Below are 24,422 nucleotides of genomic sequence, written 5' to 3' on the forward strand. Positions count from 1 at the left end.
CTGAGCCACCCAGGCATCCCTCCATTTTTATTTTACATGCCAGTTTTGGGAAATGAACCTTACAATTTTGTCCTTGGGTGACAGTACCCTATGGGACTGTGACCGAGTTTGAGGAGTAATAGATACGGTCCGAGGTGACTTTGGGGGCTGTTAGGTCCATTTTATGGGAAGTATAAGAATGATGGCTGCGTCTTCTTGGGTAGAAATACAGAGTCGTGTTTACAGGAGTTCGGTTGCGTCAGGAGGGTTCCTATGGAGGCTGAGGAGTCAAAGGGATGGAGGGCACGGCTTAGCCCCCCCATCGCCTTTGCCACTCCAGACAGGTCCTTCCTGCCTGCTGGCTGGAAATGGAGCTGGGCCCTTTAAATTTCTTGCCAGCAGCCTGCTAAGCTCGGTCACTAGAGGGCGCTGGGGAGCCCGTGCGGCCACACGGGGCCCTGCTTCCTGGTTCAAGGCTCCCAGGCCCCTGCAGCTCCTGCAGCTCCTGCAGCCCCTCCAGCGCCCAGCTCTTGCTTGCACAGCGGCCCGCAGCTCCCCCAGCGCCCCTTTGGAGGCGCTTTTCAGGTCAGGTGTCTCACCAGAGGCGGCTGTGCGGCCTCCCCCAGGGCAGATTTCTGGTAAGTTTCCCTGGGGTGGTTTTCTAGCAAGTTCTACAGCTGTGGCACCAGGCCAAGTGTTTGCCATGTGGTGGGCCACAGGCCTGTCTTGTTCAACAGAGTCTGGTTGGCGGCCCTGGCTCTGTGTGTGTGTGTGTGTGAGTGTGTGTGTGTGTTTTCTGGGGGTTCCAGCTAGCTCTGGGGGGACACCTCTCAGCCTGGGGCAGGCAGATGCTTCCCTGGGGGCTCTGTGTCAGCCCCAGAGGGACCCCTCCCTGACACTCTTCTCTGGAGCTCTCTTCGGCTCTTTCCGGCCGGCCTCTCGGGAATCCCATCGTCCATTACAGCGAATCACTCCTTACGGGGGACGTTTCCCGTGGGGTGTGGGTGCTCCCTCCCCACTGGCTGCAGACGGATTTACGTGGCGTGTTGGAAATCACTGTTTGTTCATCCCTGTTCACAGTGATATTTCCAATTCGGGGCTGTTATGAATAATTTGCTCTGCATATTCTCCCCTGGACCCGGCTTTGGGTGTAATATGTTATCTCCTGGAGAGATGCTTTGAGTGGGGTTCCCCTGCGAAGGCCAGGCTAAGGGGCTTTTCGTCTTGTCTAGAGGGTGCTGCGGGCTTGCTGGGAGCTTTATGAGCCTGTTTTTTTTTTTTTTTTAAATAGTGGTGGTGGAATTCAGTGTGAGTTCTAGAAGGATCTCTTGGCCTTGTGTGTGGGGGGGGGAGGGGCACCAACGCTTAACTTCCTAGATGGAGGTGGCAGCTCAGCCTAGTGACTCCAGGCCTGTGACTTTGCTCCATGATCTTGTTGCAAATCTATGAAATGGGAATGTTCTCGTGCATCCGTAGGACGGTGGGGAGGACTGATGGGATAAAGCCTGTGGGCCTTGGGCACGGGGCCGGCAGGAGTGAGGGCCTAAGGGGTGGTAGTCAGAATGCAGAATGCTGCTGTTATTAGATGCTTGAGCTGGGGTGTCCTGCTTTCTCCCTGGCACTAAGTGTCGTGGATCTAGAGACCGAGAACCTAAAGGAGTGGGGAAGGGTGTTAGTGCCCCTTCCACAGGTGCCTCTGGACCCAGAAAAGCTAGGGCCCCTGCTGTCCAGTGCTGCCCAGGGCCTGGCACTTTCCCAGGCCCTGCTGATCCTTCCTTTTGAAGAGTGGACCCTCAAGGTGGCCTTGGGTTCTGGGATCTCTGCCCAGCCCCCTGACGGTTACCTCGGTGGGCGCCCTGCCAGCCTGAGTCCTGAGCGGCCGCACCCCAGCTAGTCAAACGGCCATGATTAGTCAAATAAGATTTCCATCTGTTGAGGAATTTTGGAGAGTTATTACTGGCTATAAAAGCAATCTGAGGAGAAGGATGGATCGGAGGGGGTAAGTGCCGCTAATTCTGTGGAGTAGCGACTCTTAAATAAGGCTGCAGATGTCCTTATCGGAGTGAGCCAGGTCCCCATCGCGGTCTGGGCTGGAGGGGGTTGGGCCGCTGTGGTGTTGGGTCCTTCTCTGCAGACGGAGGAAGAAGAGGGCTGCTGGATTGGAACTTTGGGGGTTATTGTGGCATTTAGGAAGATCCTGGATGTGAAGGGCCTTGGGCAGCGTCTGGCACACTGTTGGAGCTTAATGGATGCTGGTTTCTGCTCTCCCGGCTTCCTGCCCTTCTTCCCCTGGGGACTGAGTCAGCCTCCTGCACAGGGCAGCCATCTCTCTGGGCCAGGTTCTTGCTGTCCCAGACCCTGCGGGGCGGTTCCTGTAAGGTCGGAGCCTCCGTCACTTCTCTAAAATGGCCCATCCCAAAGGAGCCCTGGGCGGGAAGATTTTTGGAAATGTGGCCCTCGCATCCTTCGGCTTCTAATATATGCCTTTCCTCTAGGGCTCAGTTTGTTTTAACCTCCTCAGCATCTGGGGATGAAGTGACATTGTGGGCAGGAGGGTTTTGGGGGGGCCTCATCTGAGGTTACCTGAACCCCAGGTGCTTCTGCTTTCTTTGGAGAGGGGACAGAATTTTATTTTATTTTTTAAGATTTTATTTATTTACTTATTTGACAGAGAGAGAGAGAGCACAAGTAGGCAGAGCGGCAGGCAGAGGGAGAGAGAGAAGCAGGCTCCCTGCTGAGCAGAGAGCTTGATGTAGGGCTCAATCCCAGGACCCTGGGATCATGAACTGAGCCGAAGGCAGAGGTTTAACTGACGGAGCCACCCAGGTGCCCTCTTCATTATATTTCTGATGCTTAACAAGACTGTACTTTGGGGGTAACCGGGGGCCTGGTGGCTTCAGAGGGCCAGGGAGGTGGGCTGTCTTGCTGGAAGGAACTGAAACATAACCGAGTCCACCCCAGGGTAGAGGTGAACTGCCCCTCCCCAGAGAGAGGGGTTCACAGGGTCCAAACCCTCAAACATAGGGCTCTGTGGCCCAAGCATCGGAAGGCCCATAGTCTCCTGCCCGCTGGGCCAGGGGTCTTCTCACCTGTCCCTCCTTACCTCCCCTGCCCACCTGCCTGCCTCCCCACCCCTTGGGCCCTTTAAAACCGTAGGCCCATGCCTGGGCCCCCACAGCTGACCACACTTCCGTGCGTCAGAGTCAGCTGTAGAAAAGCCCGCATGTGTAGCCAGTGGCCATCAGAATTCAGTCCTTCTGGGGGTGGCTGTGCTCGGGGCTGGTCACTCTCCCGGGGTCCCTTTCTCTTTGCCAGATGGTTCGAGCATGACTGCTCGCTCAACAGCGGTTTACACTGGGCCTGGAGGCCCCTGGTGTTTGACTCTAGAGCCACGGGCCTGGGGCTGAGCAGGGTAGGGCAGGGGCTGGCCGGGCTGGGGGGCTGCGTTGGCATGAGGAACTGAGCCCCCCGGCCTAGTTGTGCCCATGGCGGAAGCCTTCTCCCTGAGCGTCCTCAGCCCCTGGGTCCTCCCTGACGACAGCTGTGGAGGAGACCATCTGGCTTCTGGCTGGGCTGCTGGGCAGGACCCTGACCTCGTGGGGACTCAGTTTCTCTCCCTGTGAGTGCGGACGATAAGGCTAACTCGGAGGGCCGGGCGACAATGGAACGAGCCTGTGGCTGGCTCCTTGCTTGCCTCTTTGGGGCAGGCGAGGAGAAAGGCTGGTCGGTAGGTGTATGCCTTGCTTCAGGCTCCTGTCTCTGAGGACTGAGACCTTGGTGGAGGGGAGGCTTTTGAGGCTGGAGTGAGCCGAGTCTCTGGAATTCCCTCCTGCCCCCCTGACAGAGAGGGGACCCAGGAAAGGTACCTGTGGGCTCCGGGGCCACCGTGGGATTTTTGGTGGTTTCCTTCCTGCCTGGGTATCATGATGTCTGCAGGTGGGCGGTGGGTGGTGGGCACAGGGGGTCTCCATCGGGGCCACTCCTGCGGTGGTCCTGGGCATGGCTCCTGGTCACTGTGCTCCCCGATCTTCTGTTAACCTTCCCTCAGCTCCCACCTGCTTGGATGTCAGGATGGCCCCCCCTAGCCCTCAGCTGTCCTGATTTCACCCATGACAAACCAGGTTTAGGGATTTGCGCTGGCTGGAGAGAGGGTCCAGCTGGTTTCAGGAGGCAGAGCTCACACTTCCTGTCATTTTATCAAAGTCAGCACTTACGTATTGAACTATGCGCTCTTATGCCAGATGCTGTGCTGGGGCAGAAGGCGGTGCTGCGGTCTTCTATGGGGAACATTCCTGGTTCCCTCTTAGGCACATCTGTACCCCTCTGTCCCATGGTTCTCCCACCTCGAGCTCAGGGAGGCTTAGATCCCGTGCGCCTGGCCTTCTCCTGGCCCAGGCGTTGGGAGACCCAGAGAGCTCAGAGCTCCCCCTGATGCCCCACTCTGCCCTCTCTTCCCCATTGTTGAACCCCAGAGGAGGGACCCCAGCCCCTCCGCGGCTCCCCGGGCCCCTTGCTTCCAGCCTGCGAGGAGAGTCTGGTGACCTTCTTCCCAGAGGGAGGAGGGTGCCGGGGATCCCTCCTCTGCCTAGAGAGGTGTCTTAAGGGGTCGCTTACATTTTTCTCTTCTTACTTCCTCATTGGCCAGAGGCCTTCTCCGTGGGACGGTTCCTGGGGTTTCTGGGTTCATGAGCACGCCTTGGGCACGAGAAGGCTTAGAGCAACATGATCCTAAATGTCTACCCCGCCCCCCAGCCCTGCCAGGGGCAAGAGGCTGGGAGCCTCGGACCTGACAAGATGTAGTGTGTGGAGAGGTGGGTGTCTGCCCTTGGGGAACTTAGAGACAGAGCTCTGGGCCTCAGTCTGAGACTCGGTTTCCCCTTGCTCAGTGAGGAGGGTAACCTCACAGCGGCCACCGAGGTTAAATGAGGCAGTGGGTCCTCTATGCTTCCCATCCTGGTCTTCGTGGTTTTCGATGATGCGTCCCAGACCCGCGCAGACAGCAAAGGACCGGAACAAAGCCACATGGTTGCGGCAGAGGGGGGCCCCTGATGTGTGTGCGAGCCTCTGGCTGGCCCTTCCCCTTGGTGAACAGCGGTGGGGCAGGCCTGGTGTATGACCCTGCGGTCCTCCATCCTGAAGATGCCTCGGTCCTTCCAGTGGCTCGGGTTCCTGAGGGGGCCCCCCACGGACGACCCCACCCCCAGCCTGATGCCCCCTCCAGCCTCCCTTCCTTGTCTCCCCCGCATGCTACTGACCGTCCACCAGCCCCGCTCCGCAGGCCGCCTGAGCGTGGCCGAGCGCCTGCCTTCTAATAGCTGCATATTTCTGCAAAAAGATTCTCCTCTTCTCCAGACCCTTAGTCCTCCCAACTTTGCCCACCTGGGTCCCCGGGGGCCTTCATGCGGAAGCTGGTGTGCTGCGAGGCCCAGCAGCTGCTTCTCTCTTCCTCACTTTCCACGTAGCCTCCTGCAGAAGGCTGTGGCCTCTTTGCTCACACTCCGGGCGCCTGCCCACAGCCCAGGGGTGGTGCTGGGCTTTGGGCCCCGGGCAGTGGCAGAAAGTACCTGGGAAGAGCTGCGTTATGCTCCAGGGCTGCTGTGTTCTGGTCCGTTCTAGGGCATGATCACTTATTTGTGATTGGTCTGCGCTCCCCCCGCCCCCCCATGGGAGACGTGGAGGAGGCCCTCCATGGCAGATCTGAGGACAAACCCTCTGTCTTTCCTTCAGCTTCCAAGGCCCTGGGACCTGCCTACATCTTGCCCTCCAGTCCTGCAGTCTCTGGCTGATGCAGCAAGATGCTTCGAGCCCTTGACGTTGGTCAGCCCTGGGCAAGGCACCTGTGGGTGCCTTATTTTATTTAGTCCTTATAATGACCTGACCTGATATTATTCCTGTGTCATCCCTTCAGGCAGATGACACAAGAATCAGCCTTATTCTGTGGGGTCAGAAGTCAGGACTGGCTTCCTAAACGAGAACTTTCCAGCAGTGGGCCAGTGGGCCTCATGGTGCTATGGGTTTTCCAGTGAGGTGGTCAGCATCCCATTGTTGGGAGTATTCAAGCAGGGGCCGATGGCTATTGTTCAGCTGGACAGAGAGGACAGTTCTCAGGTGGGAGGGGCTGGGCTGGGAGGCCTGTGGGGGGTCTGCAACTATCAGGATCACAATCCCCTGAGCCTTGAATTCTCTGCTCTAGATAGGAGAGGGAGTCAGTGCTCTCGTTCTCAGGATGAGGAACTGAGGCTCAGAAGCAGGCATTTCTGTGCCTGGGTCTCTGGTCCCTCCCCTTTCTTCTATTTATTCTGGATGGCCAGGTTCAGAGCAGGTCACCCCTGTGTCTTGCTTGGTGGAAGCACAGTGACCTTGGGGTCGGGGAAAGGGGGTTTGATCTAGTTAAATATTTCTCCACTCACTCTGCTAAGCATGAACCCTCCCCTGAGCACTTACTGTGTGCCAGGCCCTGAGGACATGGGGCTCCGGGGAGGTGGTTTCTGCCCTCAGTGAGCTCATGGTTGAGTGTAACCAATGGAGGAGGGCTTTGCCTGTGGTTCCCAAGCATCAGAATGAAACCCTGGCCTTGCTCAGATCGAAGGATCCGTCATCCGGGGCTGGGTCTGGCCATCTGTGCTTTGTCACAAGCTCCCCCAGGGCATCGTGGCTGAGACCCAGATTCAGGAAATGGGGACTTCTAACTCCGAGGGGGCTCTGTGGAGCCGCTGGGGGGCTCCAGCCAGAGGGCAGGTGTGGGGTGGGGGGGTGCCACTGGGATCCAGAGTCGGTGGGGAGAGGGGCCAACTGGAGGTGCTGGACGCTTCCCCCACTGCGTGAAAGGCAGCAGGCGAAGGGCAGTGGCAGGTGGCTTCCTCTTGTCATGGTGGGTCCTGGTCCCCTGGGGCTGGGGATTTTTATCCCCTTTGTTCACCACTGTCTCCCAGTGACTAGAACGGGGGCTGGCATGAGGAGGGGCTCACACTTCTGTAGGAGTGAACCTCCTAAGGTGGGACAGCCCTTCCTTGCCTTCAAGCCACACCCCCAGCTTGAGCGCTACGGACCGGTCCCTCTCCACGGCTGGCTCCCCCACTCCCAGCTTGGGGTTCGCCTCTTTGGAGGGTCTGCCCTGAGCCTGGGGCTAGTTACACACACGCCATCACCTCTGCTTCCTCCCCAGCATGAAATGTCCTGTCCCCACTGCCCCGCGAGGTGAGGTCTGGCTCTTGGTGGGCGTGGTGGGCGTGGTGGGCGCTGCTGCCCCGAACTGATACCCTTGTTCTCCTGCCTGCTTGGCTTGACAGCAGCTCTTGAGTCGATGAAGTGACATCGGCATCATTCCCCGGGGCCCCGAGGTGAGGCAGAGGTTCCCCCAGCTCCCGGGGAGCTAGAGCTCACCCCAGGCTCAGATCAGCCGGAGTTCATGCAGCCAGCCCTCCCGCGAAGTAATTACTGTAATTTCCCCTGCACAGCCCTCAGCTCTCGGGTGATATTGTGACCGATATGTGAGTAGCGGGAACACTCCCTGCCCTTGTAATTGAGGGTTTGGAGTCACTGCTGACATCTCCAAAGGGAGCCGGGGCTTCGTGGCGTGTGTCAGAGGCGTCACCTTTGAACTCTGGCTTTTTGACTCCGTGGCCGCTCTGCAGATCCAGTAATGACTCATGGGAGAGATGCGTTGTCTCCCCCAGCCCTGTGTTCCCATCCCTGGTCCAATCTGGAGCCTTGCAGTAGCCCCGTGAGCCAGAGGCAGTGTGTGGCCCTGACCCGGCCGGGGAGAGAAGTTGTGTGAGTTGCGACATCGTGCAGTGTGGGAGTGGCAGGGCCGGGCTGGGCTAAAGCTGGTGTCTCTTGCACCCACAGTGTGAGTTTTGTCACTGTCCCTTCTGTGTAGGTGCCCTGTGAAAGAGGAGCCCCTGATGATTCTATCACCTGGCTCAAATTGTTATAGAAGAGCATTAATAAAAGCAAAAACCATGACTTTGGGCTCTGAGGGCTCACCAGGCACTGTCCTCCTCGTCTTATAAGTCGAATGCATTGTACCTCCTGGCAACCACCCATGGTGATGGTCCCTGACTTACTGATGAGGGACCTGAAACCCAGAGGGCAGGTGCTGACCTGAAGACAGGGAGCCAGAAGGTGATAACTCCCAGATTGGAGCCCAGGCAGTCTCCAGCCCTGAACTTCTAACCATCCCGCCGTGCGAATGGCAGAAAGTTGACATTCCTGGACATGTAGTGTTTCTTGTTTGGGGAACTCATTAGTCCATTTTTTTCATCCACCTCCTTATTCATTTACTCATTCAGCCTTATTTATGGATCCTTGTTATTGCCAAGCATGGTTCTAGGTGTTACAGATTCAGTCCTGAATAGAACAAATTTCCCACCCCCATGGAGTTTCCATTTCAGTTGAGGGAGGCAAATCACAAGCAGACAAGGGACACAGTTTCAGATTAGGAGAGCTATGGAGAAGAATGAATGGAAGGGGGATGTGGAGTGATGGGAGGGGGAGCCTACCCAGTGTGGTCAGGGATGGGCTAAGCAGAGACCACAAGGAAGCAGGAGAACATGGGGAAGAGATTCTTGGCACGGGGAGTGGCATGTGCAAAGGCCCTGTGGTAGGCCTGTGCAAATCATGCTTGAGGACCTGTAGGGAGGATGGTAGGAGGTAAGGTCAGAAGGGTGAGTGGAGAGATGCTGTTGGGAGGGGGGGAATGGTGCATCTGAGTCCCGCTTCCTCCAGAGGGAATGACATCATCTGGCTCCCATTGTTGAAGATAGGCTCTTGGTTGGGGGGGGGGGTGAGGCAGAGGCAGAAGGACAATCCAGAAGCTGGTGGTATAGAGGAGAGATGATACCGGCTGCCTAGACCAGGGTGGTTCTAAGGAGTCTCTTTGAAATCTCTCCTCTTGACCCTTCCTTGTCGGGCTGACTTCTGTGTGTCCCTCCTTGGCAGCTAGGACCTTCCCTGCGCTTGTGCTGGGGGTGAGTCTGGCTGCTTCTGTGCCTCGGCCCCGGTGTGCTGCTCTTCAGGGCCCACTAGGCTGCCTTGCATCAGCCTCTCAGAGCTTCGGAAGCCCTTTGCTCTCGGATATTGAATAAAGATCTGTGCACGCTGTGTTTATCCTACTTAGGTGTTCAATATCTATTTTGGGCATCTGCAGAAATACCTAGTTTGTTTGTAATCTGCTCAGTTCCTTTTGTTCTTGCCTTTGTTTATTTATTTCTTCAAACAAGAACTATCCCCCCCCACCCCCGTGGCTTCTTGGCTCCCTTGGATTCTGTGGGCTGATGCTGGAAGGTGTTAAGCCATATTACTTAAGCGGTTGGCAACTTGGCCTTTTCCTGAAAGCATGAGGGTCGTGGTGTGTCTGGCTGTGCCCAAGTCCCTCCAACGAGACTGGGTGTCTGTGGGGTCAGTTCTGAGAGCTGGGTGTGCATGTATCTAGGTGATGCGAGGGTTTACACTTTCAGGTAGGGCTCTTTTTTTGGGGCAAACCACGGATGTGGACTCTGGTTGACATCAGCAGGAAAGGAGGTGATCAGGAGGCAGCTTGCACAATCAGAGGCTTGGCTGAAGGATTGGTTGTGAAAGACCAGGGACCCAAAGCCTTCCGAGATCCCATGGGGATGGGTGGTCCCAGTCAGCTTGAAATGATTCTGCAGTTCTGGAAATTCCAGGTCCCGGGAGAGAAGGCATCTCAGGGATGGGGTGTGGGCCATGTGACCCATCCTGGTTTGGCGGTGTCCTGCCAAGAGTGCATTTTAGAGGGGAGGTCGGTCCTGGAAAGGCATCTGCGCATGCCGGTGTCCGAAGAAGAGGGGACAGGTGCTTGGCTGCTACACATGCCCTCTGTCCCCAGTAAGGATCTCAAAGATGTGCGAGCTGTCCTGGCCTTTGAGATGCCAAGGGCTGTGTCTGTCCCACATAGAGGGTTACAGAATAGGGCCAGATTCCTCCGAGTGATTGGGGGACCAGAGTTCAGGGTAGACAGAAGTTTCTGGGTCTGGGGGAGGCTGCAGCCACACTGGGTCTCACTGGGCCTTGAGGGCTGGGTACTCTTGGGAGGGAGGGTGAGGGGTGCTCCAAGTGAGGCTCGGGCAAGATCACAGAGGCTGGGATGGAAGTGGAAGTGGAGAGGCTTTCGTGGAAGTGGAGAGCTGCTGGTGGGTGACTGCGAGGGAGTGGGGAGTCTGCGGAAGTGACAGGCCGAACATGTAATTGAACCTCTGTCTGAGGAGCTCAGGCTTAAGAGGGCAGCTGCATCTGGTTGTGGTGGAAGTGGACTGGGAGGAGTGCTTCTATAGAGCACCTACTGTATACCTACACTCCACTAAGTGCTTTGTTGTGGTCTTTTTTAGCCTGTACCGTGACCCAACTCGACAGTACTGCTGCTTACTCCTGCTATACAGAGAAAGACGCAAGGGCTCAGAGAGGCGACTTGGTCAAGGTCACACAGCTAGCGAGTAGCGAAGAGAGGGTTTAACCCCAGGCCTGGCTAACGTTCTCTCCTTGTCTGGGTTACAGAATCATCAGCTGTGAAGCTGGGCACCCTGCAGAGCGGCTCTGGGCTTTTGTCCACATATTTTTTTTCCTCCATATTCTTAGGTGTGTGGAGTGTGGCTGTGACCAGGCAGACGTGGCTAGGGCAGTGGGGTTGCAGCGGGTCCGAGGAGACTTTCTCTTTTTTCCTCCACCCTCCCTCCCCCACCCTGCAAAGTGCTAGAACAAAGCTTGCAGAACTGGAGTCAGCAGAAAAATCTAATTTTCTCCTTGGACACGTTTGTAGCTGACAGATATTAACCCCACCTCCAAACTTTCCTTCCAGGCAGGTCTGAGCTGAGTCCTACCCTGGACATTGGGTAAGGAGTTCACTGTGTGTTTTTAGGCAAGATGTTTCTTCTCCGTGGGCCTCAGTATTTCTACCAGTAAAATGGGAGTAGCGGTACTCAGGGTGGGTTGGGGCATCATGAATGCAAATGCTAGCGTAGGGTGGGCCCTCCACCCTCCAGGAAAGAAAAAGATGTGAATTGGCTGAGGGAAGAGCATGCTGGGGATGCAGGGGTCCTGCCTGGAGGGGCAAATCCTGTTTTGGTCTAATTGGTTGTCACTTTATAGGGCTGCCATTGCCAGATCTCTGAAGTATTTTAAGAAAAGCCAGAAATCTGAGTTGCACTCTTTAATATTTCAAAATTTAAATGTTAGCATTTAGAAATTTTGGGGAAAAAAATACAGGCCCATCCATGAAGGCAGCTTCCTGGGCTGAAATCGGCCTGTGGGTCACCGGCTGGCAATGCCAGAGTGGGATTATTTGGGTTTCTTCCAGCTGGACGAGGTACAGCTCCGTTTCATATGCGTATAAATAAAAATCAAATATTTGCCTTCTAGATCTATTGACTTGTAATTATTGATGAGCCCGAGGTTTATAATGCACGTCTGAGCTCAGAAGTGATGATGGGGTAGAAAAGTCTTTGAGAAACTTTAATCACAGATTAGGAATCCCTGAGCCTGTCTCTGTCCCTCTGGACTACTGCCTCTTATGTCTGTCTTTAATCCTTCCTGGAGCAGACACAGCCTAGCCTGGTTTCCATGGCAACAGAGCATGCTACCTCTCCAGATTTGGAGAGGGAAAAGCAGGGCGGGTGGCCTTGAGGTTTCTTTAGCCTGGACTGCAGACCCAGGGATTTCTGCTTTCTATCTTTGTAAGATCATGGGTGGAACAGTTTTATTGGAAGCCAGTGGGCAGCCCAAGAGCAAGATTTATTGGCTCTCATGAATTTTTAGAGACCTCTGGCTAGAGCTATTGACTTTATATCACATCTGCTACTGTTCCCAGTTTGGAGGGTCTTTGTGGATCAGTTCTGGAGTATCCAGAGAGCAGTGAGTTCGCTGGTCCTTTTTAGGGTAGGCTTGGGAAAGACCTAAAAGAGCCAACAGTGTTAGAAGAGGGTCCGGGGGTCATAGTGGCCAGTAGGCAGAGCAGGTGTTCTGGTCATTCCCACCAGGCACAACGAAGCCAAGAGGGCCCATTGATGGTGGAGAAGGATGGCTGCCCTGGAGCTAGGGTGTGTGCTCTCAGCCCCAGGCAGCAACCAGGAAGACTGCGGGAGTGGGTAAGACACGGACACTGGAGTCTGACTGCCTGAGTTCGAATCTTGACTCTACCACGTGGGGCTCTGGGACATGGGCAATTTATATCAACATCACTGAGTTTCTGCATCCTTATCTATAAGATGAAGACTATGGTACTATGGTACTAATATCCTCATAGGCTATTGTAAGATTGAAATGGTGCATGTAAAACTTATAGCATATAAATCAGCAAACTTTTTGGGCATACTTTTTCCGTAAAGGACCAGCTAGGAAGCATTTTAGGCTCTATGGGCCATCTTGTTTGCCAAACTCATCAAGTCTGCTGTAGCGACTTGAAAGCAGCCATAGACAATATGGAAATGATGGACGTGGCTGTGTTCCAATAAAACTTTATTTATAGACACCGGGATTTGAATTTCATATACTTTTCATGTGTCACCCAAGAGTCTTCTTTTTCTGAGTTTTTCCCCCAACGCTTTAAAAGTGCAAAAGCCACTCTTGGCTCAGAGGCCACATAAAAGCCGGCAGTGAGCTGGATTTGGCCCATGGGCCGTGGTTTGCTGACTCCTGCTGTAGGATAATGCCGATGATGTGTTCGTTAAGTGTTAGTCACTGATGCTACCTTTATGGTCGACCATTATTCTTTTCATCCTGGGAGGGTGGGTTGGAAGCATTAAAATATTTGGCCCAGAAAGAGAGGATTTTGGCCGGGGGAGGGAGCATGCATAATAATCATACCACTCAGGAAAGGAAGATGTTATCCCGGCGGAGGTATCCTCCAGGATTTGTGGGCAGAATTGACAGGGAGATGGATTTTTGGCTCCAAGGCTTCTAGCAGCTCGTTGCAACAGACGGCCTTGGGCTTCGTGAGCTCCTGTCACTAGAAGTGCTCAGGCAGAGACTGGACGCCCCTGATGCACTGAGGATGGGGGAGGCTGGCTTGCTAGGTGGACCGATGCTGCTGGGGTCTGAGTGGGGTTCCTGTGGCTCTGGTCACTGGGAGGAGGGTGTGTGTCTGTGTGGGTGGGGTTCCTATTTTCCCATGGTCCCTTTTCCTAATACTCAAAGCCCCTTGTCCCTTTCCTTGCTTCTTGAATAACCCTATGATGTGCACGGGGCCAACACTGACCCTGTCAAACCAGTGGGTGAGCTGGGGGATGGGGCAGGACACCTGGCTAGACCTGCTGGCCAGGCGGGCAGGCGTGCTTGGTGGAAACACATGGGCGGTCGTCCTGGATCTGGGTCCCATCACAGCTCTGCTGCTTTCTGCCTTTGTGCTCCATGGTAGAAAGGTTATTTAACTGCTCTGAGCCTCAGTTTCCTCATCTGTAAAGTGGAGGTCGAGAATCTCTCTGACAAAGTAGCTGTGATTGTATATAAAATGCCTAGCATGGTACATGGCGGATAGTCGATTTTCAAGCAGTGCTCATTCATGTCCACTGTAGTTCTGGCCTCTCATCCCAGAGCTAGTGTGTGGCCTGTGAGGGTCAGGGAGGATGTCCTCTGGGATGTGGTCTGTCTGCCAGCAGTTTGCCGTAGGGGAGTCTTCCCCCAAACCTGTTGTGCCAGCAGCTTGGGGGAGGGATGGGCATTAAGCAGGAGAGTCTGGGTTGCCCACAGGCCGGGGACCTTCTCCATCAAGATCCAGAGACTCTAATGTTGGACAAGGAGTCAGTGGTCCTGAGGATGACCTCTGGAAGGACCAGAAAGCCAGCGTGGATTCTTTTCCTGCACCTGTGGGGCTACTGGAGTCTGGGGCCTGAGGGAGGGACGTTGCTGGGGAAACTAACAAGGAGTACGACTGTGTCCAGCTGAGGCAGGCTCACGCCTGCAGGTAGATGCCCAGGGTCATGCCACCCACCTGGTCTCTGCTTTGTGGGCTGGGCTCTCTGCATGAGTGACTTGCCTTGGGCAGCCCATGAATCCTCATGGCCACCCTGTGAGGGGCAAGCCACTGCTACCCCACTTTATAGATGAGCAGACTGAGGCTGAGAGCTCAGAAGAGCCTCAAAGGAGGAAGTTGGCGAGTCAGCATTTGCAGCTGGATCTGATTGCAAGTGCCTCACCCCCCAATCCACCCTCCCCATCCCCTGTCACCTTTCAGCTAAGCCCTGATAAGGAGAGTGACCAAGATTTTTAGGGTGGTTCCTCTGCCCCAGACCCTGTTTCAGGTCACAGTGTAAAACAGTACATGTCCTCTTGCATTTTTAATTTTATCATCCTTACCATCTTTCTAGAAACTATTCCCACTTCACAGACAAGAAAACGGGGCCCAGAAAGGTTGCATAACTCGCTGGAGGTCACAAAGCTGAACTGTAGATCTGGATTTGAACTCAGGAACTCGAACTCTGAAGCCCATTCTCACTCCATCCTCTTGTCTCCAACTTGACTATAAAGTGCTTTAGTATGGTATCAGACACAGAAAAGATGTGCAATAAACATAAAAATCCGAGACCAGGGGGCCAGTGTGAGCTAAGTAGGAGATTGATGAATCTGGACTCATCCTGGACTTTGTGTCCCCTTCTGTGCGGTGGGCACATGACCCTCCATCACTCTTGGCTCATGGTATGGTTTGTCCATGTGGAGAGCAGCCCCTTCTGCTCTAACCTGATAGACAGACGTGTGCCTCTAAATCACTGTGCAGTGCAAAATTGCACAGTACGATCCCATGGGATTTAGAAGGGAAATGGGGTTCAGCACAGCACTCACGCTCTTTATCAGTGACACACAGGAAAGGGTAGGAATCTAATGAAAAGGTGGCTGAGTTCCAGCTACGTTTAAGGCTAAGGAATACACACCTACAAAATCAGTGTGGTGCTTCATCTGGAAAAAGACCTGAAGTTTGCACATGGGAGTTACGCTTACTCTCGCTAACCCCCCCAGTTCCAGCACCGGTTGCCCTGTGTACCAGGGGAATAGGAGAGAGGTAAAGAGAGTGAAAGCCCAGTGGGCAGAGAGAAAAAATATAAAATAGTCTGGCGGGGAGAGGATAGGGAGAGGGCATCCGGTTGCTTGTGGAGTGGCAGAAGGTAAAGTCATGGGAAACGCTGTGGAAGAGTGGAATGTTGTAGTGGCAGGCGCGGGTGGGTGGGGCAGGTCTGGTGGGCGGGGCAAGTGCTGGTGGGCGGGGCCCTTGTCTGGGGAGGTGCATATGTTTCCCGCATTCCTTGGCTGCTGGGCTCAGCCATGTGGTTTTCTGTTCACCCGGTGTTTCTTGTGGACGAAATGACGTGTGACCCATGAGACATTCGTGCAATGCTTACATTGTTCCCTGATCTATGAATCACAGCAGAGCATGTCTGTGTTTTCAAGACAAGTGTGACGGCAGAATTGACTCTATGTTGGAAGGTCAGGAGTTAGGATGAGTGGCGGGGTCTCTTCTGAAACACAGACTTCCTTGTAAGGTCCACCTCCCCATGGAAGACAGGCTTGTACTCTGCAGTTTGCGGCTAGGACAGCCTCTGGGATGGGGTGAAGCTTCTCCTTCTCTCAAGTCTGTCCCCTTACTGGCCCCCCGAAGCTGGTCTTTTGGAATCTCAAGGCACCACCTTGGCTTGTGTAGGAAACCCCCAGCCCACCCAGCATCAGCAGCTCCCTGAGCTTTCTGCTGTTTGGGCAGTAAGTCCCCAATGCTCTGGTGCTGTGGGAGCCTGGGGGGTCTTTCTGTGGCCAGACTAGGTGGGTCTAAGAATCCACTTTCCTTTGCAGTAGAGCCCACGGTGGGGCCTCCCTGTGAGTAATGAGGTCTTGTGAGTGGCTCCTCCTTAGAGCAGAGAGAGAGAGAGAGAGAGAGAAGGATTGCTTGGAATTTATTAGTCTAATTACATTTTCCTAATGTGGTTGACCCCCGCTCACAGCAGGGCTCTTATCAAAGCCGCAATCACACCAACATTATTGGAGTTTTAATAAGAGTCAATTGGTTATTGTCCTTGCTGCGTCGGACACTGTAGACGTAATCCCCAAAGCCCCTTGGGGAGGCAGGGAGCTTTCTTGCTTTGCTGGGATATTATTTACATTAATAACAAGGATTAGAGACTTGTTTTATGTGTTTAGGAGAAGCGGAGGATTTCTTTGTTCAGGCAGATCCTGGCCACCAGCTGAGCGCGGGGCACGGCGTGGAAGTCAGGAGCGCGCTGGGCTGGGACTCGGGTGCTCACTGCTCACCACGCCTTGCTGTGTGAGCTTTGGCAAGCTGCCTCACCTCTCTGGGCCTTCCTGTGTGAGACGAGAGGACCCAAGTCATGTCAGCAAAGTGAGAATGCCCAGGAAGCGCTTTCTTCACACAGAGCAAGTGTTCAGGGCAGGCCGTGTTGGAAATGGCCAGATCGGGGTGTGGTGGTGGCCGGGGCCCGCCTCTGTATGTTCATTAACTGTGCTTTAAAGTCCAGGAGTTGGGGCGCCTGGGTGGCTCAGTCGTTAAGCATCTGCCTTTGGCTTAGGTTATGATCTCAGGGTCCTGGGATTGAACCCTGCACCAGGCTCCCTGCTCAGTGGGAAGCCTGCTTCTCCCTCCCCACTCCCTCTGCTTCTGTTGCTTCTCTCACTGTGTCTCTCTCTGTCAAATAAATAAATAAATAATCTTAAAAAAAAAAAAAAAAGAAGTTCAGGAGTTTTCTGGAGTGAGCGTTTCTGGAGTGTTGGCTTACCTTACATACGTTTTGGGGAGGGGGTTAGTCTGGCCTGGTGGAGAAGAGATGGAATCACAAGGGCTCAGATTTCTGCTCTCCTGTCTGCTGTGTGACTTTGGCATCATGCTTGACCTCTCTGTGCTCGAGCTTCCCTGTCTGTAAAATGGGGATAATCAGAGGCTCTCTCTCTCATAGGGTTAGTGAGAGGATTAAGGGAGGTGATCCCTGCAAAGTAGTAGGACAGTGCGGAGCCCGTGCCGAAGATATACTGGTATTGTGAGGTGGACAGGGTGTCCGAGTTTCGGTAGTCTGCTTTATAAAGTGGGGGAATGCTGCCGCCTCTGCAGGGTCATTTAGAGGGAGCGGTGGGATCGTCATTGCCATGGGCTTCTGGTTCTCCCCTGACCCGAGAGGCGTCACTTCACGCCCTCTCATAGACAAGGGCAGTTGGAAGGGCGTGCTCTCAGTCCTGCTGGGCAGCGTGGCTGATCACTGGCTCCAGCTCCAGGGTAGGGTGTAGGCTGCCTTGTCCTCTGCTGTGTCCTTAGTGCCCAGCACATAGTAGGTGCTCAATAAATATCAGGACCACACCCCTGCCTGCATGGAGCTTACGGTCCGTAGATGGTGCTAATTGTAATGGTGGAAAATAAAGCAGGGAAAGGGATACTGGAGAATATTTAGGGAGATTTGCAATTTTAACTCCCCAGGGGCCAAGGAAAGCCCATAGAAAATTACCAACTGAGTAGAGACTCTAACGCGGTAAAGGAGCAAGCTGTGCAGCTGTCTGGGGGAGGGTGTTCCGGCAGCAGGAACAGCGAGTGCAAAGGCCCTGAGGTAGGCCCATGCCTGGAGCGTTTGAGGAAGACAAGGGAGCTAGAGATCCAGGAGTACAGTGAGCAAGGGGTGTAGAGGGTGAGGGCAGGGCCCCCCTGCTCTGACCTCCACTGAGGGCACCAGACTCGAGGCTGGATGGAGGCAGCTGGAAAGAGGCTGAAGAGCACCTTCTTTGGAGTCTTGGTGCCAGTATCTATGTCCCATATCTGACAACAGTGTCCCCTCTCACCTACTTGGATGCATCTATCCCCTCTGACTTGGCCTATAGCCTATTCGTTTACCTGTTCAGATGCAGGGGACCCAGCCCTGGAGCCTGGGGCTGAGGCGAGAGGCCTAGAGGTTCCTGAGAAATGCTCCCCACAAACGTCCCGGGGGGGGGGCAGCCCTTCTGACTCCTCAGAGAGGACTTGTCAAAGGAGAGCGGAATCCAGTCTCACTCTCAAAATACAGGGGGCACCCTGAGGCCAGATAGGGCAGGAGTTGGCAAAGTCACCCCAGGGAATTAGAGACCCGGAACCAACATTGGGCAGGAAGTCTGGGGCCCAACAGGTCCAGGTAAGCGGGGCAGGAATGGGGGTCTCGGGAGAAGCCTGCAGAGGTTGGCACTGCCCACCCTCTGGGTTAGCTTCTGGAGCCTGGCTTAGCTCTGCCCGGCAGCAGAGGACAGTGGAAGAAAGAGGGTTGGCCTGACAATGGGAGTGACCGAGAAGTTCATTACAAGCCCTGCACTGGGGAGGCGGTGCATTCTAGAGGGAAGTCAACAGATAGGTGCCAGCGGCCAGGAGGTCCAGCCAGCTCAGGCTGCGCCGTCAGCATTCAAAGCTCAGGTGGGCCCAAAGGTGACACCAAAAAGGAAATCTTTGTGGGCCTGGACTTGGAGTGTGTGCTGTTCCCTGTCAAGGTCACGCACACCTGTGAGAGCTAAGTCTGATGGGCCAATTCGGCCCTCATCCTGACTCAACACCAAAGGAACAACCTCCGTGCCGGCTTGCTTCAGTTCCATGTCGCCCTTAATGTTCGAGAACTTCTCTTCTGGAGCTCCTTTGAGGCTTCTTCCTTCCTCTCTCTTTCTCCTTCTCTCCCAACACTTGCCCGCCTCAGCTACTCTCAGTCCAATGGGGAGGACAGACCAGGGCTCATGAGCCCAGCGTGGTGTATGCAGGGGAGGTCTTAGAGCTAGGAGGGATTTCCGGGCAGTGTAGGGAAGTGCTGATCTTCCTCAGAGAGTCGGGAGGGCTTCTAGGAGGAGGCGTCACTCCTCCAAGGCAAGGAGAGGACTGGAAGAGGAGAAGTTACATGGGAGTCTAAGGTGGGGTAGAGGGCAGGGCACTGCAGGCAGAAGGGCACATAGGTAGGAGTGCGGCATGCCCGAGAGCCTGCAGAAAGTTCTCTATGGCTGCCGTTCATCTCTGAGGGTGAGGGGGGCATGACAGAGAGGGGGCTGAGTAGAAAATGCACTGAATGTCTTAGGGAGACTGATAACCCAATAGTGCTGGTCACATGCCATCTCTCCTCTGCAGCCATGGGAACACGGGGTATTGTCTGCCTATGGAGATGCCCAGGCATGGAGGTTAGGGTCATCAGCCCAGGTCACCCAGCCCATGAATAAGTGATGGGACAGGACTGGCACCCCTTAGCTTCTTTTCCCTAACTAAGACTTGAGACATGCCCCTGAGGGCCACAGGGAGCCATAGCATGCTTTAGAGCTGTGGACAGAAGCTTGTGGTGAGCACAGCATCAGGATCCAGGGCAGGAGGGGGCCTCCCTCCTTCCCCTTCCACGGGGCTCTGGTGAGAGCTGTCTGAGAGGCGCTCCCTTGGACCTGGAAGACAGCAGGGATCCTCTGGGGGTTGACAAGTCCAACTGCTTCGTGCCTGGAAGCAGGCAGCCAGGACTTGTATGCTGGTCCTGAGCCCTTCTGCCTCCTGTTCTGGAGCCTTCTACTCCCTTTGTTGCAGGGGCAGCTCCTGGAGGTGGGAGGGAGACTGCCTAGAGCCCCCTGGGGGTTTGGGTAGCCGCGTTCTCCCGGAGCCCGTCTCTCTGGAGCAGACTCCGCTTCCCTTCCACGCTCCTCTCCCCGCTTCTCCCTGCCACGTGTCCCCGATGGCCTCAGCTTCCCTCCCCGGCAGCCGTGCCATCTGCGAGCTTGGCAGTTTCACGCACACTCTTCCGCTCAGCTCACTTGTCAGGGTTTTAAATAAGCCCCGCTCTCGCACCGATCCCTAGAGTGGCCTCACTTTTCATGCTTTTGCTTCCAGAGGGACCTATTTGTCCCTTTCCTTTGCTTTCTGTTCCTAAGCCGGGACTTCAGCATGGCAGAAGCCCAGCCCCTCAAAAGTGCAAATCGTGGGCATGTTCCGCTGGGTCAGAACATTCAGGAAATCCTAGATACCATGTCCTGGCTCTCGAGGAGCCTCTTAGCCTCTCCGGAGTGCGACCGCCTGTTTACATACAGCATGAACCCACCATCCCCGCCAGTGACTTCTGCGTGCCCAGCATCTCTCGCTTGAGTGCCTCCTGAAATTCTTTACCCCAGGGCCCTCGGCATGCGTTACTCCCGCTCCTCAGTGTGTCCTGATTCTTTCACTCGCATCACCAGACAAATGTGTGCCCAGAGGTGGAAGGCAGCCCCCGTGTCTGAGATCCTTGGCCGGCGAAAGCAGGTGTGGGAAGGTGTTTTCACTCCGCGCACCGGCTCTGATAGATGACCGCTGCTAAGCGGGACGCGGAGAGATCCCAGGCTGCACTTGGACTTGGTGGGAAAGAATCTGATGATGGATTAGTGATGTCTGCTATGACAGTGAGGGAGCAGTGGGGTGGTGTGTGTGCTAGAATGTTCCATCTGAGGCCGGGGAGACTTGTCTCTTACCCTTTCCTCCCTCGCCATGCTGCGTGCCCTGGAAGCTGGCAGAGTGGGTATGGTGTCTGTTGGTGGCCTGGAGTGGGAGACAGGCTGGTCCCAGCTGGTTTGGAGAATAGTTAGGAATTGCTCTATCTTGAGATGTGTGCTTTTCCAAGGGCATGTGCCTCGCTAATAGCAAGTCAGGATGTGCCCCCTATGCCAAGGTGGGCTGAGGCAGCTCTGGGAGGTTGGGGATGAGCAGGAGGGGTTTATCCTGGCACCGAGTGTTGAGGTTGTTCTAGCTGTGCTGCAAAGGGCTTGGCCTTTTTTTCATTGGAGTCTCACTGGGCAGAGGGGCTGCAAGGTTGTAGTATTTTTGGTCTGTACACTAGGATGGCTCTCAGGCTCCTTGGGGTGGGGTGTGGGGAAGGGACACAGGGCTGGGGGCTCCCCAGGAACCATGAAAGGCACCAAGCACAGCTGTTCCCACCGAGACCCTGGGTCCTTTCCCTTCCTTCCTGTGTGAAAAGTAGAAGTGACACCGGGTTTGCTGAAGGTTTATTGTCGGGCGAGCCTGCTGATTCAGGGAAGGGCCAGCTTCTGGTGGAACAGAAATCCCAAGGGCCCTGGGATCTTACGAAGCAGGGGATAAAAGAAAGTACAGCATGTCTGGGGCCTGGTGTGCTTTCTGGCCACAAAGCTGTGCTGTGGATTTGCTGTGTGGCTTTAGGCAAGTTGCTTCCCCACTCTGTGCCCATCTTTCTTCTCGGTACAAGGAAAGGGAGTGATCAGAGATCTAAGGGCCTTTTCTGCTCTAACTGTGGAAGTGGGTTGTCCTGAGCACCACGGTGTCTGACGAACCTCAGGCAGAGAGTGTCTGAGGGCTGAAGGCTGGCCGTGGTGGGACATCCTGGGACCCCCACTCCCAGACAGGGACTGCGTGCTCCTGCATGAGGTGGCACGTGGGCCGGCGTAGAAGCGATGATGGACAGACTGTCAACACCAGCCTCTTCAGGGTCAGGAGAAGCTGAGCCTGTTTCTGGCCCCTTCTGTAGGCCTGCCTCTCCCCAGGGCTGGTTTTTGCTAGGAGGTGGGACAGCCTCGCGGAAGAACCTCCAGTCCCTCTCCATCCGCAGTGCTCCCTTCTCTCTCTCTCCAGCTCCAACATGCCCTGAGAGTCCAGCCACGCTGAATGGTCCGCAGCTTCCTGTTGGGTTTCTCCTCCGGGCATTTGCACCTGCTGACTCCTCTTGGGGATCCCTTTCCTTCATCTGTCCCTCTCTCTTCCTTCAGCGTCAGCCTGGCTAGATCTCTGTGGGTGTGACCTCTGCCCTGTGCCCTGCACCTGGCTGGAGGGAGAGGAGCTCCAAGACCACCCCTCCTGCGGTGCCCCTCACCTGCCTTGTCCGTTAAATTCTGTGCCACGCTGTCAGGGCTTGACTGCTGTCCGGTTGCAAATTCGGGAACGGCCCTTTTACTTTCTGTCCTGGTTCCTCATCCTCAGATCCTTAAAAGGAAATCGTACCTGTGTTAGTTGGGGTAGGCCACTCTGTGCTGCGTTAATGAATGTGTCTTGGAATCTCAGTGGGTTAAAACAAGCAACTCTAGCTCTTGCCCATGCAGACTCTGAGACGAGTTGGGGGATTCTCCAGGGTGGTGCCATTTCACATTGTACCTCTGAGCTCCAGGATAGATCTGTGGCTCTTCCATCTCTCTGTGGGCCTCCGTGGTCACTGCTAGAGGGGCAGCCCATGGAGAGGACCCTGTGCCTTTTATTTTATTATTTTTTTACTTAAAATCCTTTTAAAGATTTTCTGTATTTTTCTGAGAGGGGTGGGGAAAAGCAGAGGGAGAGAAAGAATCTTAAGCAGACGTCTCGCTAAGTGCAGAACCGATGTGGGACTTGATCTCATGACCTTGAGATCATGACCTGAGCTGAAACTAAGAGTTGGACACTTAGCCGACGGAGCCACCCAGGCATCCTGGCCCGGTGCCTTTTAGACTCCTTTCCCTGGAAAGTGATCTCTTCTTCTCACCTTCACCTGGTCACCTTCACAGGCCAAAACTGGTCTCATGGCCTACCTGGGGCCGGGAAGCGAGTCACCCATGTGCCGGGGACGGGGACCAGGATCTGGGTGAGCACCAGGGACTCTGCCACAGTCCATGAATCAAAACAGATTAGAACCTTTTGTTTTGAGACTGGCTGTGGCCAAGGAGCGGCATTAGTCTGGACGGACCTCGGAATGCTTCCCATGGAATATTGCGGACGGCAGAACGGGGGTCCCGAGAGGGCGGGGGTCTCCTCTGAGATGGCGGCTGCAGTCTGCAGGGGGGCCAGAAGTGGACCCCACTTCTCCCGCTGTCCAAGCGCTGTCCCTCCTTCCTTCTCAGCCCGATGCCGTAGCCCGGACTCCCGCTGTCTGATCCCGCTGCGTGATGCAGGCGGGGGTGGGGTGGCATCGTTGGGGCTCTTGTGAAATTATTTTAAGACCTTGGAAAGCAAATTAGAATTTCAAACCATCCAGCCCTCTTGAAAGCAGACCGGGGGTGTGTTAGAAGTAATTTAATTTTTACTTTGTTTTATTAATAGGACGTGGGAGGTGAGGGGAGGGTGTGAGATGCGGCGGAGGGGGCTGGCTGCCGAGCCTGGCTTGATGGAACCAGTCTGCCATCAGGAGCGTTGGAGGAGAGCAGGGGTGGAGGCACCCTGAGGACGAAGGGTGGAGGATGTCCAGGGAGCACAGGCAGACCTGTGGACTCTCGCTTGTACCAAAGAGCTTCTGACCTGGTGCCCTGATCTCTCTGGGATTGAGGGCTGTGTCCATTTCCCGGGGGTGCTATAGCAGATGGCCACAAGCGGGGTGGCTTCCAACAATGGAAGTGTTTCCTCTCATAGTTCCAGAGGCCGGAAGTCTGAAACATGGATCACCACTCTGAAATCAAGGTGTGGGCAGGGCCGTGCTCCTGCCAAAGGCTTTCCGGGGGGATTGTTCTGGTGCCTTCTGATACTCCTTGGCTTGTAGACACGTCCCTCTGCTCCCTGCCTCTGTCCTCCTTCCTGGACGGTTCTGTATCTTCTTCTCTTATGACACTAGGAACTTACAAGTCATTAGATTTAAGCCCTAACCGAAATCCAGGATGATTTCGTCATGAGATCCTTAGCAAATGACATCTACAAAGACCCTATTTCCAAATCCGTTTGTATTCTGAGGTCCTGGGTGGACGTGAGTTTTTAGGGAATATTATTCAACCCACTACAGGGGCTCCTGATGGGTGGGCTTTAGGTAGGTACAAACCACCCAGATTCCTAAGAAAACTGGTCACGTACACCAACCCCCCCAAAGACACATAGCTTGCTTTGATTTGTCAGAGACTCCAAGATAAGGGACAATCTTCTTGCAGGACACATCTCTGGCAGGTGGGACTGTTAGGACAGAGGATGGGTCATGGGAATCCCAGATAGAAGGTGGGGGTGGGGAGGATCTGGAAAATGGGCATCAATGAAGGGGCTGGTGGAAACAGAGGAGGTGAGCAGAGGGCTATTCTCAGGGGACCACGGCAGTGGGTTATACCCCTCAGAAGTCACAGTCACCTTTAAGAACATAACTTTTTCCAGATTTTTCCCCAGAAAAATGTACATTACAAACACACAGACCTTTGATGTACAATTCCCATGCCCCAAAGCCCATCTCTGGGCCCCCAAAGATCCTGGTTCGCACTACCACCAGTGGAGAGTTTCAGAACAAATGTGGGGAAACAGCCCCAAATGCTGTGGACAGAGCTGTGGACGGCACCATGGACAGTGCCGTGGATGGAGCTGTGGACAGTGTCGTGGATGGAGCTGTGGACAGTGTCGTGGACGGAGCCATGGACAGCGTCCACAGTTCAGGTCGGATGCGGCACTTAGGAAGTGGGGCTGGAGCTCCTGTATCTGCTTCTGGTTTGAGGATTAGAAGAGATAATGCGGGAGAAAGTGCATCCTGGTTTTAGAAGCTAAAGTACTTATTTCATCTTTTTTTGTCTGTATGTGTTAAACCGTACTAAGCAGGATCTCTTCGTGG

General features: G+C 54.7%; 1 protein-coding gene across 1 annotated transcript in view; it reads left to right on the top strand.

Moving 5' to 3' along the window:
- Positions 1 to 452: 452 nt before the first annotated feature.
- ACTL8 (actin like 8) overlaps positions 453 to 24,422 on the top strand; it is a 62,222-nt gene continuing 38,252 nt past the window's right edge. Inside the window, exon 1 of the mRNA XM_059137277.1 lies at positions 453 to 617. The gene's annotated coding sequence lies outside the window, so the exon portion shown is untranslated. The remainder of the gene's footprint in view (positions 618 to 24,422) is intronic.

This window comes from Mustela lutreola, chromosome 10, assembly GCF_030435805.1.
Source record: "Mustela lutreola isolate mMusLut2 chromosome 10, mMusLut2.pri, whole genome shotgun sequence".
Taxonomy (NCBI): domain Eukaryota; kingdom Metazoa; phylum Chordata; class Mammalia; order Carnivora; family Mustelidae; genus Mustela; species Mustela lutreola.